The sequence below is a fragment of the Brassica napus genome, chromosome C3 (genome assembly GCF_020379485.1).
Source record: "Brassica napus cultivar Da-Ae chromosome C3, Da-Ae, whole genome shotgun sequence".
Classification (NCBI taxonomy): domain Eukaryota; kingdom Viridiplantae; phylum Streptophyta; class Magnoliopsida; order Brassicales; family Brassicaceae; genus Brassica; species Brassica napus.
This window is the reverse complement of record NC_063446.1, coordinates 73,548,282-73,563,791: the sequence shown is the minus strand read 5'-3', so window position 1 is coordinate 73,563,791 and position 15,510 is coordinate 73,548,282. Positions and strand designations below refer to the sequence as shown.

The 15,510-nt window shown below is 35.6% G+C and overlaps 1 long non-coding RNA gene across 1 annotated transcript; it reads right to left on the bottom strand.

Annotated features, from left to right (window-relative positions):
• Positions 1–7,995: 7,995 nt before the first annotated feature.
• Positions 7,996–8,932, bottom strand: LOC125583905. Its single transcript, XR_007320932.1, has 2 exons — positions 8,836–8,932; positions 7,996–8,673 (listed from the first exon to the last, which is right to left on the bottom strand). It is a non-coding gene; the product is annotated as an uncharacterized LOC125583905 (long non-coding RNA).
• Positions 8,933–15,510: the final 6,578 nt, after the last annotated feature.

Here is a 15,510-nt window from a genome sequence, read left to right as displayed (position 1 = left end):
GATACTGGATTATCAAAAAAAAAAAGAACTCCATGACTTCCTAAAATTGAAACAAATCAAAACAAACTCTTAAACTGCAGCCTAGACTTGGGAAACTCCCAAAGACTCGGGTTTTATTCTGCGTCTTCAGCTCCGGACAAAGACTCTGTCTCGGCCAGAAGTTTCAATGCCTCTCACAAAAAAAAAAATGTTTTTTTTTCCCTCTCGTGGAAGCTTCTCTGGTCTGCATTTTCTATGTGCCGTGCGGCGTCTCTCTTCTTCTTCTTCTACCGCGAGAGTTGCTGCAATTCTAATGGCGACAGAATCAATTTGCCTTAACCCTTTATCTTTCGCGAGGTTAACGATAAACCCATCATCTCAATTTCTTAAAAGGAGAAACCTTTCCTGTCGAATTCATCGTTCTCAATCCGGTTCAATCTGCTCGAAAACATCCGATTATCAAGGTAACATCATCTCTCCTATTCAAATTCACTATCTTTCCCCTCTCAATCGATCAGTAGAATGTTCAAAGATGTTACTTTTGGTTCTGTTTCCACTCTTTAATCGAAAGGTTTGGTGGTTTTAGATTACCAGAGCTATGCAAGACCTTTGCGTCTCTTACCAGCAGAAGAAGTGAAAGTTTCTAGTGCGAACCCATCTTTCACTGTGAGAGAATCTCGCTCTCTTTATAAGGTGAAGCTGCAGACAAGTAACGTGTTCGGTTCAGGGATCAGTGATATGAATGCTAGAGTTCTTTTATTTTAAGCAATTGGCCAATTTAGACAAAAAAATTTTTTTTGTGTTTTTCAATTATACTTTTTCAAGTTTGATTTTTTTTATAATTTGTTTTGTTTTGATTTCTTTTTTGAATTTTTTTTTCAAAATTTCTTTTTGAAAATCGAAAATTATTTTTAAAACAATTTTTTAATTTTTAAAATTTTTTTTATAAATTTTTTTTATATATTTATTAGAATCATAAATTTTACATTCCAACAACTCTGCTCCATCACTAACTCTAAACTCTAAACTCTAAGTCAATTAACATGAAAATTGATTAGTGTAAACATAAAATTGATACTATGAATGTGGCATTTGTGAGAATTTCTCAATATATTTCGTGGTTATTTGCAATTTATTTCTATACTATTTTTAAAAATCTTTACATGCGTCCGCGGAGATTATCCTAAATTTTGCGTAAAACATCAAACTAACAAAAATTAAAATAAATAATAAACTTCAATTTTCTTACGTTTCATTATACCATATAATATATTTTCGAGTTTATTTGTGAAATGACCAAAAAATAAAAGAAAATTAGATTTGTAGTAAAAAAGGTAAAGAAAAATAGAAAAAGAAAGGAGAAGAGAGGGTGGGGTTTTGGTTAGTTAATGAATTATAGTTTTTTTGTCATTTGGCCTAACTTCCCTACATTTTATGGTTTTGGCTAAAAAAAATTAATATACATTTTATGGGAGAAATTTTATTCTCAAAAGTTGATAAAAAAAAACATTCTCTCAAATGTAAAAACTAGAAATCTCAAGTTTCTCGTGTTAATAAACATGATAAATTCGACGACTGATTTTTTTTTTTGAAAAAAAATATTTATCACACATTGTTCATTCACTTTTTAATATTTGAAACGTGGTTCTAAGAAAGCATATTCATTACGTAGATGACATGATTGTAGTAAAATAAGTTTCTACAAAAAATACTACACGGATCATCAAAACACATGAAGCCAAGATTCGACACTACTACATCTCATCTTTTCAGATCATCATAACGTTGTCTTGGGATAAGGAAGAGAAAAAAAGAGACAACCATAAAGACTAGAGAGGACTATTAACAGAGTGAAGAATCAATCACTGGCTTGGTGAACTGTCTTCCTACCGCTCCTCACGTGGGCTGCGGCTTCTCGCTGGTAAAGGTGTGTTGCTTCTTCTTCTCGTAGGGCTCCTACTCCTGTTTCTACTCGCCGGTAGTGGTGTGTTGCTCCTTCTCCTAGGTCTTGGACTCCTGTTTATGCTCGCTGGTAGAGGTGTGTTGCTCCTTCTTCTTCTCCTAGGTCTTGGACTCCTGTGACGTCTTCTAACAAATCATAACTTGGATCCTTGTCCTAAAGCAAGGACTAGATAAGTACTAATTCCAAATGGACTAATCCACGCTCTTTCTTTTATTGACACAGAAAACTAGTGGTTTAAGACTTGAAATGAAGATTCTCGCAAGGCCCTAGTAGCTAGTTAGATCATTTAAAAGAATTAAAAAAAGATTAATGCAACATACCACAATGTTCCGTCCGGTCGGTCTGGGTCGATGACTGGTAAACCTTCTCTGCCTGGCAGACTGAGAATGTCCTCTACAGTGTACTGCGAGTAAGGAGCACTCGGAGGCACCATCAGATCAGGATGAATATCGGCGACCATCGGAGGTGCCATCGGAGGAGGCACAGGAGGAGGCATCGGAAGAGGCACATGAGGAGCCGATGGTGCACTAGAAGAAGTAGACCCAGAGACTCTCTGAGTGTACTGAGTCTCGGGGACAGTCTCCTGGCCCGAAGAACTGGGAGCGGAAGAAGAGGCCGGGTCTATACGACTACCCGGCTCACCGAAAATCTCTCTGTAATGGGCAGTAAGTCTTCCTTTTCGAACCTGGGAAAAAAATGAAAATTTTAAAATTAACATCAACAATATATTTCCCAACATTATCCACCGAATCAACACTAAATAACATAAAATCCGCAAACCTATCTAAATTCCCTATACTAACCACCTAATCTATCATAAACTAACCAAATTAGAGAGGAATCAGAGAGGCTTACCATTGCTACGAAATGGAGAGGAAGTAGAGAGGAAAGAAAGAGTGAGCGCTCGGGTGTATATATAAGATTACATATCGTCTCAAATTCGTCGTAAGTTTACGACGAAATAGCGAGCAGTTACATAGGCCCGTGTTTTTTTTAACGAGGAAATTGCGAGGAATCACAAAGGCCCGTGTTTTTGTTTACGAGTTATTAACGACGATTTTGCCTACGTGGAATTAACGAGGCTTGCTTTCCTATAAATATACCCACAACTCTCATTCTCAAACCACACATAAACTCCCAAATCACACACCTATCTGAAATCACATTCCTCGGCAAAATCATATTCAAATTATAAATATTTGAAAAAAATAGGAAAAGGATAAGATATTAGAATTCATGTGGGCGAGACTTACGTATTATAATTGCTGGAAGCCTTGCCACATGTTATTCTGGTATTTTGATCCTTTTCCCTTTTTTCTAGTTTTTACACTACGAGGTATTTACGACGATTTATGCTTACGTGGAATTAACGTGTTTTATGTTTAAATCTTTTTACGTGGTCTTTACGACGATTTCTGGTTACGTGGTCTTTACGACGATTTATGCTTACGTGGTATTTACGACGATTTCATCCTACGTGGAATTAACGAGTGTTATGTTTAAATCCCTAGAATCCGAAACCCGAAACCCCATACCCGAAACCCCAAACCCCAATCCCCAAACCCGAAAGCCCAAACCCGAAACCCAAAATCCAAACCCCCATCTTTAATTTTCTACTTCATATATTCCAAACCCCATATTTAATTTTAAGTTTCGTCGTTATTCCTAAACCCCAACCCCCAAACCCGAAACCCGAAAGCCCAAACCCGAAACCCGAAACCCCGAAACCCGAAACCCGAAACCTCATACCCGAAACCCCAAACCCCAACCCCCAAACCCGAAACCCGAAAGCCCAAACCCGAAACCCGAAACCCAAACCCCCATCTTTAATTTTCTACTTCATATATTCCAAACCCCAAATTTAATTTTAAGTTTCGTCGTTATTTTTAACGAGTGTTATGGTTAAATACCTAGAACCCCAAACCCGAAACACGAAACCCGAAACCCGAAATCCAAAACCCGAAACCCCAAACCCCGAACCCCTAAACCCGAAACCCCAAACCCGAAACCCCAAACCCGAAACCCGAAACCCGAAATCCAAAACCCGAAACCCCGAACCCCTAAACCCCAAACCCCAAACTCCGAACCCCTAAACCCCGAACCCCAAACCCCAAACCCCGAACCCCTAAACCCGAAACCCGAAACCCGAAACCAAAAACCCGAAACCCCAAACCCCAAACCCGAAACCCGAAACCCGAAACCCCAAACCCCAAACCCCATATTCCTTATTTTCTACTTCATATATTCCAAACCCCATCTTTATTTTTAGGTTTCGTCGTTATTTCCTCGTTGTCTTACGTTGTATTTACGACGATTTCATCCTACGTGGTTTTTACGACGAATTCATCGTACGTGGTATTTACGATGATTTTGTCCTACGTGGAATTAACGAGTCCCGCGTTCTGTATTTTTATTTTTCCTCGTTATTTCCTCGTTGACCTACGAGTCCTTTACGACGATTTTTTGTTACGTGGAAGTAACGAGTGTTATGTTTAAATCCCTTGAATCCGAAACTCCAAACCCCATATTCCTTATTTTCTACTTCATATACTCCAAACCCCATCTTTATTTCTATTCCAAACCACAATTCCCACATTTGCTTATTCATAAAACAAACTCCCGGCATTACCTTATTCATAAAAAAAACCCCACATTATCTTATTCATAAAACAAACTCCCTCATCTTATTCATAAAACAAATACATCAATCGGATACATCGACATTCTCGTCATCACTAGAAACATCATCATTTTCATTAAACTAGTCTTCAACAGCTTCGTCTGTGGCATCATCGGTAAGATCTTCGTACTCGTGATTATGCGGATCAATGAGAAGGATGTCATCAATTTCTTGTTCAGGTTCCTCAACTTCATTTATCTGTTCTTCTTGCAATGGTGGTTCTTCTCCACTGATGATTCGTCCTCGAGGTGTAACTTTGATCACTGCTAACCAATTTATACCTGAATCTCTCATCCGAGGGTATGGAAGGAAGCTAACTTGGTCTGCTTGTGAAGCTAAGATGAAAGGCTCGAATTTGTTGTACCTTCGTCCACCGTTGACATCAACTACACCGAATTTGTTAGACCGAACACCTCTGTTGACGACGGGGTCGAACCATTCACATTTGAAGAGGACGCATTTCAGCTTCAGTATCCCCTGGAAAATTCGAATCTGGTAGTTGTAATTTTTCTATGAATTTACGACGAAAATTAATTAGGTGGGCAAAAAAACGTGTAACACCTATGAAGTTGGTGGATTCAAAAATTTTCTCGCTAAATACACGTAAACTATTCCCTCGTAAATACCACGCAAAGTTTACGTCGTATTTACGAGGAAATAGTTTTTCCTCGTAAAATACTCGTAAAATTACATCCACTTTACGACGAAACAGTTTTGTCGTTACGTTACGAGGAAATAACGATGACTTTAGTTTTTCACGTAAATTCGTCGTAAACTCGACGCAAATTTACGATGATTGTTTTTCCTCGTTAATTTTCGTCGTTAAGCATGTGTTTTCTTGTAGTGATGGATTGAAAGTGTGGAATGGGAGGACGAAGCAACCAAAACCCGCTTCTTATCTTCTTCATGCCGAAAAGGTAATTTCTCCTCTTCCCTCTCTTATTTGTTTTCAAAAATGGATTTTCTTTTCTCAAGCTCTGAACTGCTTAATGCTTTTGTCGTTTTTAGTGCGTTACTGGTTATAGCGACAAGGCCTAACAGGCTTCTTCGGAGGCAGCCAAGCTCAAAGTTAATGATGCCATTTGGGGTGATCTCTCTCTCTCTCTCTCTCTCTCTCTCTCTCTCTCTCTGTGTATTGTTTGAAGTTTATCTCTGTGTCTTGTTTTGGTTCGTTTGAAGTTTATCTCTGTGTCTTGTTTTGGTTCGTTTGAAGTTTATCTCTGTGTCTCTGGAAACTCATTTTGCATTTGCTTAAACACTGTTACGTTTGGAGTTCTTTGGAGCGCTTTCATTTACTATGCCATTTGCAGTTTTTTTCTTTTTAAAGAACTTTCTCATCTTCTCACTCATTTTGAACTCTCTATCTGTTTCTCACACGAGCTTGCAACACGTTAGAAAATGAACTGAATACTTTCTTATTGATCAAATGCCGAAGCTTACAGGTTTCTAAAGAAATAGATAACAAACCAACGTAAAGAACTCCATGACAACCAACTCGAGTTGGCCTAGTGGTACTTGAGGGAGCTTCGGCCCCGATACGGTCGCGGGTTCGATTCGCGTTGGCCACGAGGGGATTTACATGGGCTCCTCTCGCCCTCCAGACCACTTCGCGTAACCAGGGGCCCTTAAGTGGACGCTTAAAAATCCTGTAATGGCATGGGCTTCGGTCCGGTGGGCTAGTCGATCACGCAAAGTGGTCGGATACTGGATTATCAAAAAAAAAAAGAACTCCATGACTTCCTAAAATTGAAACAAATCAAAACAAACTCTTAAACTGCAGCCTAGACTTGGGAAACTCCCAAAGACTCGGGTTTTATTCTGCGTCTTCAGCTCCGGACAAAGACTCTGTCTCGGCCAGAAGTTTCAATGCCTCTCACAAAAAAAAAAATGTTTTTTTTCCCTCTCGTGGAAGCTTCTCTGGTCTGCATTTTCTATGTGCCGTGCGGCGTCTCTCTTCTTCTTCTTCTACCGCGAGAGTTGCTGCAATTCTAATGGCGACGGAATCAATTTGCCTTAACCCTTTATCTTTCGCGAGGTTAACGATAAACCCATCATCTCAATTTCTTAAAAGGAGAAACCTTTCCTGTCGAATTCATCGTTCTCAATCCGGTTCAATCTGCTCGAAAACATCCGATTATCAAGGTAACATCATCTCTCCTATTCAAATTCACTATCTTTCCCCTCTCAATCGATCAGTAGAATGTTCAAAGATGTTACTTTTGGTTCTGTTTCCACTCTTTAATCGAAAGGTTTGGTGGTTTTAGATTACCAGAGCTATGCAAGACCTTTGCGTCTCTTACCAGCAGAAGAAGTGAAAGTTTCTAGTGCGAACCCATCTTTCACTGTGAGAGAATCTCGCTCTCTTTATAAGGTGAAGCTGCAGACAAGTAACGTGTTCGGTTCAGGGATCAGTGATATGAATGCTAGAGTTCTTTTATTTTAAGCAATTGGCCAATTTAGACAAAAAAATTTTTTTTGTGTTTTTCAATTATACTTTTTCAAGTTTGATTTTTTTTATAATTTGTTTTGTTTTGATTTCTTTTTTGAATTTTTTTTTCAAAATTTCTTTTTGAAAATCGAAAATTATATTTAAAACAATTTTTTAATTTTTAAAATTTTTTTTTATAAATTTTTTTTATATATTTATTAGAATCATAAATTTTACATTCCAACAACTCTGCTCCATCACTAACTCTAAACTCTAAACTCTAAGTCAATTAACATGAAAATTGATTAGTGTAAACATAAAATTGATACTATGAATGTGGCATTTGTGAGAATTTCTCAATATATTTCGTGGTTATTTGCAATTTATTTCTATACTATTTTTAAAAATCTTTACATGCGTCCGCGGAGATTATCCTAAATTTTGCGTAAAACATCAAACTAATAAAAATTAAAATAAATAATAAACTTCAATTTTCTTACGTTTCATTATACCATATAATATATTTTCGAGTTTATTTGTGAAATGACCAAAAAATAAAAGAAAATTAGATTTGTAGTAAAAAAGGTAAAGAAAAATAGAAAAAGAAAGGAGAAGAGAGGGTGGGGTTTTGGTTAGTTAATGAATTATAGTTTTTTTGTCATTTGGCCTAACTTCCCTACATTTTATGGTTTTGGCTAAAAAAAATTAATATACATTTTATGGGAGAAATTTTATTCTCAAAAGTTGATAAAAAAAAACATTCTCTCAAATGTAAAAACTAGAAATCCCAAGTTTCTCGTGTTAATAAACATGATAAATTCGACGACTGATTTTTTTTTTTGAAAAAAAATATTTATCACACATTGTTCATTCACTTTTTAATATTTGAAACGTGGTTCTAAGAAAGCATATTCATTACGTAGATGACATGATTGTAGTAAAATAAGGTTCTACAAAAAATACTACACGGATCATCAAAACACATGAAGCCAAGATTCGACACTACTACATCTCATCTTTTCAGATCATCATAACGTTGTCTTGGGATAAGGAAGAAAAAAAAAGAGACAACCATAAAGACTAGAGAGGACTATTAACAGAGTGAAGAATCAATCACTGGCTTGGTGAACTGTCTTCCTACCGCTCCTCACGTGGGCTGCGGCTTCTCGCTGGTAAAGGTGTGTTGCTTCTTCTTCTCGTAGGGCTCCTACTCCTGTTTCTACTCGCCGGTAGTGGTGTGTTGCTCCTTCTCCTAGGTCTTGGACTCCTGTTTCTGCTCGCTGGTAGAGGTGTGTTGCTCCTTCTTCTTCTCCTAGGTCTTGGACTCCTGTGACGTCTTCTAACAAATCATAACTTGGATCCTTGTCCTAAAGCAAGGACTAGATAAGTACTAATTCCAAATGGACTAATCCACGCTCTTTCTTTTATTGACACAGAAAACTAGTGGTTTAAGACTTGAAATGAAGATTCTCGCAAGGCCCTAGTAGCTAGTTAGATCATAAAGTAAAAATCAAGCGTATAAAACAGTAGAAAACATGCTCTCACCCCGTATGATGATCCCTTGGCAAGTGAATGTCCTTGAGAGGACCGAACTGTTTAAATGACTTCCTGAGATCTTCTTCCCTGAAGAAGTGAAGTAAAATTTGTTAAAAAAAGGATACAGATTGGAAGCATATTCACGAATAACAAGGAGCAATGACTTCCACGAAACCAAAATATATAGAGGAGTAATGAAGAGTTCACCAAACCAGACAAAGTTATAAACGAGAAATCAAGTCATGTTACCTGCAATCACGGCTTAGTTGGCGAACAAAAAGACTGGTACGGAGGTCCCTGTTATCTCTAGGGCTTGGGCTTGGACCTCTCATTGCAGTAAGCCTTCTATCAGTCAATGAACACAAGCAAGAGCCTTAGACAAGAGCTATGACATTGACAGTAGACCATTCAATCTGGTTACACGAATCTTGAAACCTAAGAACATAACTACGTTCATGATACAACTCGATACTCTAGAAAAGTAAAAAAAAAAAAAACTAAAAGAGACCAATACTAACTGAGATCGCAAACAGTTTCGAAATTGGAGTAAAGAAAAGACGCAAAAGGCGACAACTTTCGATTCGATCCTTGAAAAATCGATCGTCTTTACTACAATCTACCGTGAAAGAAAGAGCCTCGATCAATGAAGGAATCGCGGCCGAGAAAAGGGCCGACTATTCGATGGGGAGAAGATAAACTTACCGGAGAACGAAGGTCGGTGGTGTTGGCGAACGGCACGGCGAAGCTTTGCTCTATGGATTGGAGTGGGAGAAGATTGGGTTTAAATCGTCGAAAAGTCCCCTTTTGATCAATACGGGCGGGCTATTAGGGGATTATATAGTGGTTTTATTTTACATTTTAACCCCCAGAATCTCTTAAAATACTGTTTTGTGCCTACAATTACCTATTTATACTTTGTCCCCCCCCCTAAAAGATCTAATTTTGGGTTGTTTAAGGTTCATAAATGTTATTTTGTCAATATTTAAGGAGGAAATCAATTATATAAATAGCATATTGGTGTTTTTGTCATAAAAATAGCCCTAAAAACATAAAATAACCAAAATAACCTTTTTTATTTTGAAAATTTTAATATTTATTTTTTACTAAGTAATTTTCCTGTGCTCATGCACATATATAAGTATTTCTAAAGTAAATATACCATAATAATTTATTGTTATTTACTTTTAATTTTAAATTAATTTATAATTTGTATGGATCATTTATATTAATAATATTATATTACTTTAATCATACTATGTTTTTATATATGTTATATCTAATCGGTTTTGTTGTTTTTACAGTCGATCTAGTTATCATTTGGGTAAATTGGATTGCATCTCCGGATTCAACTGTAATATTTTTTATTCTATATATTAAAATTTTGATTAATTTTTTTATTTGCATTTAGGTGGTTGTGTTCTTAGATATGTAAATATATTTTATGAAGATTATGTATAACTTAAAATATATTGTGCTTAGAATGAAATATAAAGTGTCAGATTCCAAATTACGTAAATTAATATAACGATAATATTCTCAAGTCTCATGCATATATATAAATTTTACAAAAAAATAAATTGTAACAGTTGGTTAATATTTTATTTTCATTTTTAATATGTTTTGAGTTGTCATATGATTTATCTTTATAAAATAAATTACTATTCTTATAAAATTATATATTCTTATCGTAGTTAAAACTATGATTTTAGATATAAGTTGGATTAGTCGAGTCACTGAGGTTGTGAGTATATTGAGTAACTATTCTTTCAAATTCAAAATGAAGTATAATTATTTTTATTATAGTTAAGTCAAATCAAATCAATTTTATTTATCGTTTAAATGTGTATGTATTTTCATAATATTTATCAAATTATATGTTGATGTTTTTTTTAAAAAAAATTAGAAAATAAAGCGATGATCAATATTAGAAAATAAAGCGACGATCAATAGGAATTTACATGCATAAGTAACTGATACATTTTTGGAAGCTCATGAACATATATCAATATTTACAACAGTTAAAATATTTTATAAATTCTAAATAACTTTATGCCTTTGATTTATTGAATTGAAACTGAATTGTTTTTAAATAATCTTAAAAATGAGAATTCAGATTGCTTTGGTATTTTGATTATGGTTTTATTAAATTCCACAAACATAAAAACATAAAATTTAAAAGAAAATTTAATATTAAAAAAACAAATAACTTTAATTTTTTTGATGAAATATTTAATTTATTGATCAGAGCAAAAAGAATGTATATGTAAGAATAAGACTTAAGACTTCAAACTAGTGTACTAATCGGTAAAAAAAGATTAAAGCATGTAAGCTTCAAACCAGCGGCACATCAGACCCTGCAGCTTTGGTTTCTGATAATATTTGGTCGACATTATCCGGCTCCTTATTGTCTTGTCTATGATACGGCCAAGCTGGTCCACAGTCTTAACAGAGTTGTTGTGTCTCCTATCATTTCTTTCCCTCAAGATGTAGTATATGGTTACTTGCAAAACCAGTCTCAACAATATGAAAGTAAGACGATCATATGTTCCTGTGATCATCCGCGACATAGTGATGCCCCAGTCCGGATCAGGCTCAGCACCAAAGAGGTTCCCCACAACTTGCAACCACAGTGTGTAAGTATACGTACAAGCAAAATATAGATGATCTCTCGTCTCATCTGGCTCGCCACAGAATAGAGAACCTTGCGGCTGACCCCATCTGCGCGTACGATGGCCTGTTGAGAGCCTATCACAGAGAGCTAGCCAAGTGATGAAAGAGAAACGAGGTACCCCTTGGGAGAACCAGACAATCTTGCTCCACTGAACTTCATCTCTACTCTGTCTGATCTGTTACCAAGTACGAAAAGCGATAAACTTATCACCATAGTCATCAGGACCATTCCTCCACAAGACTCCATCAGGGACATTTACTGTCAGCGTTAATGGGAACTGACGAATTACCTGCACCAACTGCTGTATGTGCTGGTCGCGACATGCCCTTAGATTCTAAACCCCCCATACAAAATGTCACAAATTCTCGCATTTCTCGAAATGCCTAACTTTTGGGTTCCAATCTCACCAGCAAGGTCAATCAGTCTCCCTGCAGAGAGACACACATCAGTCCAGAACTTCACTGTTTGGCCATTCTTGATGTCCATATGTAGGAAATGCTTTGCGAGCATACGAAACTTTAAGATTTTACGCCATACCCAAGAACCCAAACGCGTGTCCTTCACATCCCATAAAGTCTCACCTCGCAGCAGATATTGTCTCACCCACGATCCCCAGAGTGAATAGGAGTGAGAAGAGAGCCTCCATATAAGTTTCAAAACAAATACTGTACCTACTTCCTGAACACGGCGCAGCCCCAAACCACCTTCTTTAAAAGGACAGCAAACTTCAGCCCACGCAACCTTCGCCATGGACGTGTTGTTTGGGGAGCCGCTCCATAAGAAAGCAGAGCACATACTGTCTATCTCATCCATACAAGCTTGAGGGAGACAGAAAGCGGCACACCAGAAGTTAGTGATGCTCGCGATTACTGATTTTATGAGCTGCAACCTGCCAGCGTAAGAAAGAGCCTTACTCGTCCAAGATAGGAACCGCTTCCTGATTTTTGTGATCAGGGGCTCATAGTCATTTTTATTCATAAGCTTCGTGGTGAGGGGCAATCCAAGGTACTTGATGGGTAGCGCTGAGATGGAGAGACCAGAGACCCCCGCTGCAGCTTCAAGTGCTTGCTTCCCTCTACCCGCAGCAAAAGGAGTTGACTTGGCTACATTGATAGCAAGCCCCGACATACTGGCAAACTTATCAAACACCTCGAGTGTGTTCCTGAGTGACTCCGGAGATCCGTTTGTAAAGACAAATATATTATCCGTAAAACTCAAGTGCGACAGGTTAATCTCTTTGCAGTGAGAATGAGGACCAATAAGACCATCCGTGGTCGCTTTATTTAGGAGCTTTGAGAGAACGTTGCTGACAATAACATAGATATACGGAGACAGCGAGCACCCTTTCCGTATACCTCTGCTACTGGAGAAGAACCCTGCTAACTCCCCATTGACAGAGACCGAAAACGCTGCAGTATCAATACATCTCATAATCCAAGTAACGAACAGATCCGGATAGACCATTGCTCTCAAAGTCTTCTCAATAAACACCCAGCTAACAGTGTCAAATGCCTTTGAGATGTCCAATTTGATGGCTGATCTAGAGGAAACCGAGCTCTTATGGTAGTCTTTGACAAGTTCTGTGGCTAGTAGGACATTTTCCAGGAGAAGTCTGCCCTCAACAAAATCACGTTGATTTAATTCAATAGCCGCACGGAGTGTAGCCTTTAGTCGCCTAGCAATTAACTTTGAAACCACTTTGTAAATGAAATTGCAGCACGCAATAGGCCTGAAATCAGTCATTTTCTCTGCATCTACAAATAAATTTAATAATGATAAAGTATAATATATCTACCTCTTTAAACTATTTTGTAACTATTTGATCAAACAATGCTTATTTTTAAATTTTTCTTTTAGTTTTTTTTAATATCGCTTAAAATAAGGAGTAAACAAAATTGTGATTTAAAAAAAAAATAATATTATCTCTATAATATTATTTGAGAAGTCAGTTTCCTACGTGTCGCACTCACGTTAACTCTCACGGTGGTTGATTATGATGATACCCTTGATGAATTAAATATATTTAATTATCATTATTAAATATTTATTTTATTTTATTTTTCCTTTTTTATTTAGGTTTCCTTTTTTTCAAATAACCTATATAATAAAGAAAAATTCTAAATTTTAAAAACGAAAATCTATATTTTTATATAGTGTCATTCATAATAAGAAAAGTTCACAAAATAATTTTTATTTTAAAGTAAAGAAATAATCTTCCCTTTTAAAAATAATCTTAAAAAATAATATATATTTTAAAAGTATTAAGCATTTTATTTACATCAATCTATTCTAAGTTTATTACAAAACAATTTAAATAACATAAACTAAGATATCTTTAATGGTAAAATTTAATTTTTTTTTATGTTCCCTTTTATATTTTTCAAATAACGTATATGATAAAAAAAATATTTATAAAACTTAAAACAAAAACATTTTTTATATGTAATGTGATTTCATAAAAAGAAAAGTAAATAATCTTGATATTAAAGTAAAGATTTAATCTTCCTTTTTAGAATGTATTGGTTATATTTTTATGCAATTTTGTACCTATCATCAGATTATTTTTATAATTTTATTTTTGAAAATTAACATATACCAAATTACTAAGTTTTATAAAATTAACATAGTCATGGAGCTATTTACAACTAGCCAATTCATAAATATATATGCACATCTAAGATGAAAACCAAACTAATGCAATGAATACAATAAATATGATTTGGTTGAATTATATTAGAAATAGTTATAATTGAATTTAATGGAATATATGTAACACAATATACCCACAAATGAGTAAGTAGACGAATCCAAATTTTTTAATACAAAGTCAAACATTAAATAAAAACTAGTATATTTTATTTATAGTAATATTTTTATACATATAAATTATAGAACAACTCAACATATTACTAAATAAATATGAACTTCTCAAATAATATTATAAATATATTAACCAATTATTAAAGTGCTTTTTGCAAAAGTGACTCAAAACTTGGAGTCAAACAGAAAACTAACCTTTTCTTTTGACTCCTTTTTTTTTGAGATTTTAACCCCACACCTGCACTTTATCTACGAAAATGCCATTAACATTTTTTTTTTTTTTTCGAAAATGGCTTCTTTACTGTCTCAACCTCATCTTCTTCAAGTATTTACAATACTGCCACTGCAATGAATAGTGGCAACAACCTTGTACGAACTGTTTGGAGCTTTTAATGCCCTTTAATGCACGTAAATCTCTTTACACTCTCTCTGTTTCAATTGTTATGAACTAAAAACAACATTTCTTTCACTTTCTCTCTATATTCATCCAAAAAACTCAAGCTTTTGATTCAAAATATGGGCTATGGTTGCAGAGCCATATTTCTTTCGTTTTGACTTACGGTTGCTTTCGTTTGAGGTTCTGGGTGGTTGGAGAAGACCCTGTGTGCAAACGAAGTCATCTCACCTAGTTTAAGGTACGAATTTGAATTTTTTTTCAAGATCTGTTCGCGTAGAAGACTTACTAGTAAGTCATCTGTATGTAGAAGACTTACTGATGAGTCTTCTGGTCAAACGGACGACTTAAATTAAGTCGTCCAGCTTTGTTTGTTAAAAAAAAACACTTCAGACGACTTATATATACGTCGTCTACGAGAAACGGGCTAGTTTTGCATTTGACCGAATCGTGTCAGATCTTTGACTATTTCTGGACGACTTATAATTCAGTCGTCTCTGGGAAAGTTAAAATTTCAATATTTTATGAAAACTTGACGACTTACGTGTAAGTCGTCCTAGGTTAGTTTTGTAATTGAAAAATAAAACTTCATAATTTAACTTTAACCAGACGACTTAATATAAAGTCGTCCCTCCAGAAGACTTAATTTAAAGTCGTCCGGGGAAAGCAAAGTCGTCCAGAATTTTTCCCAATTTTCTGGTCAAACCTTGCTTATCCCGGACGACCTTAAATTAAGTCGTTTAGCTGGACGACTTTCATCTAAGTCGTCTGGAGAAAGTTAAATTTCAAGTTTTATTTTTCAATTACAAAACTAACCTAGGACGACTTACACGTAAGTCGTCAAGTTTTCATAAAATATTGAAATTTTAACTTTCCCAGAGACGACTGAATTATAAGTCGTCCAGAAATAGTCAAAGATCTGACACGATTCGGTCAAATGCAAAACTAGCCCGTTTCTCGTAGACGACTTATATATAAGTCGTCTGAAGTTTTTTTTTTAACAAACAAAGCCGGACGACTTAGAATTAAGTCGTCCCTT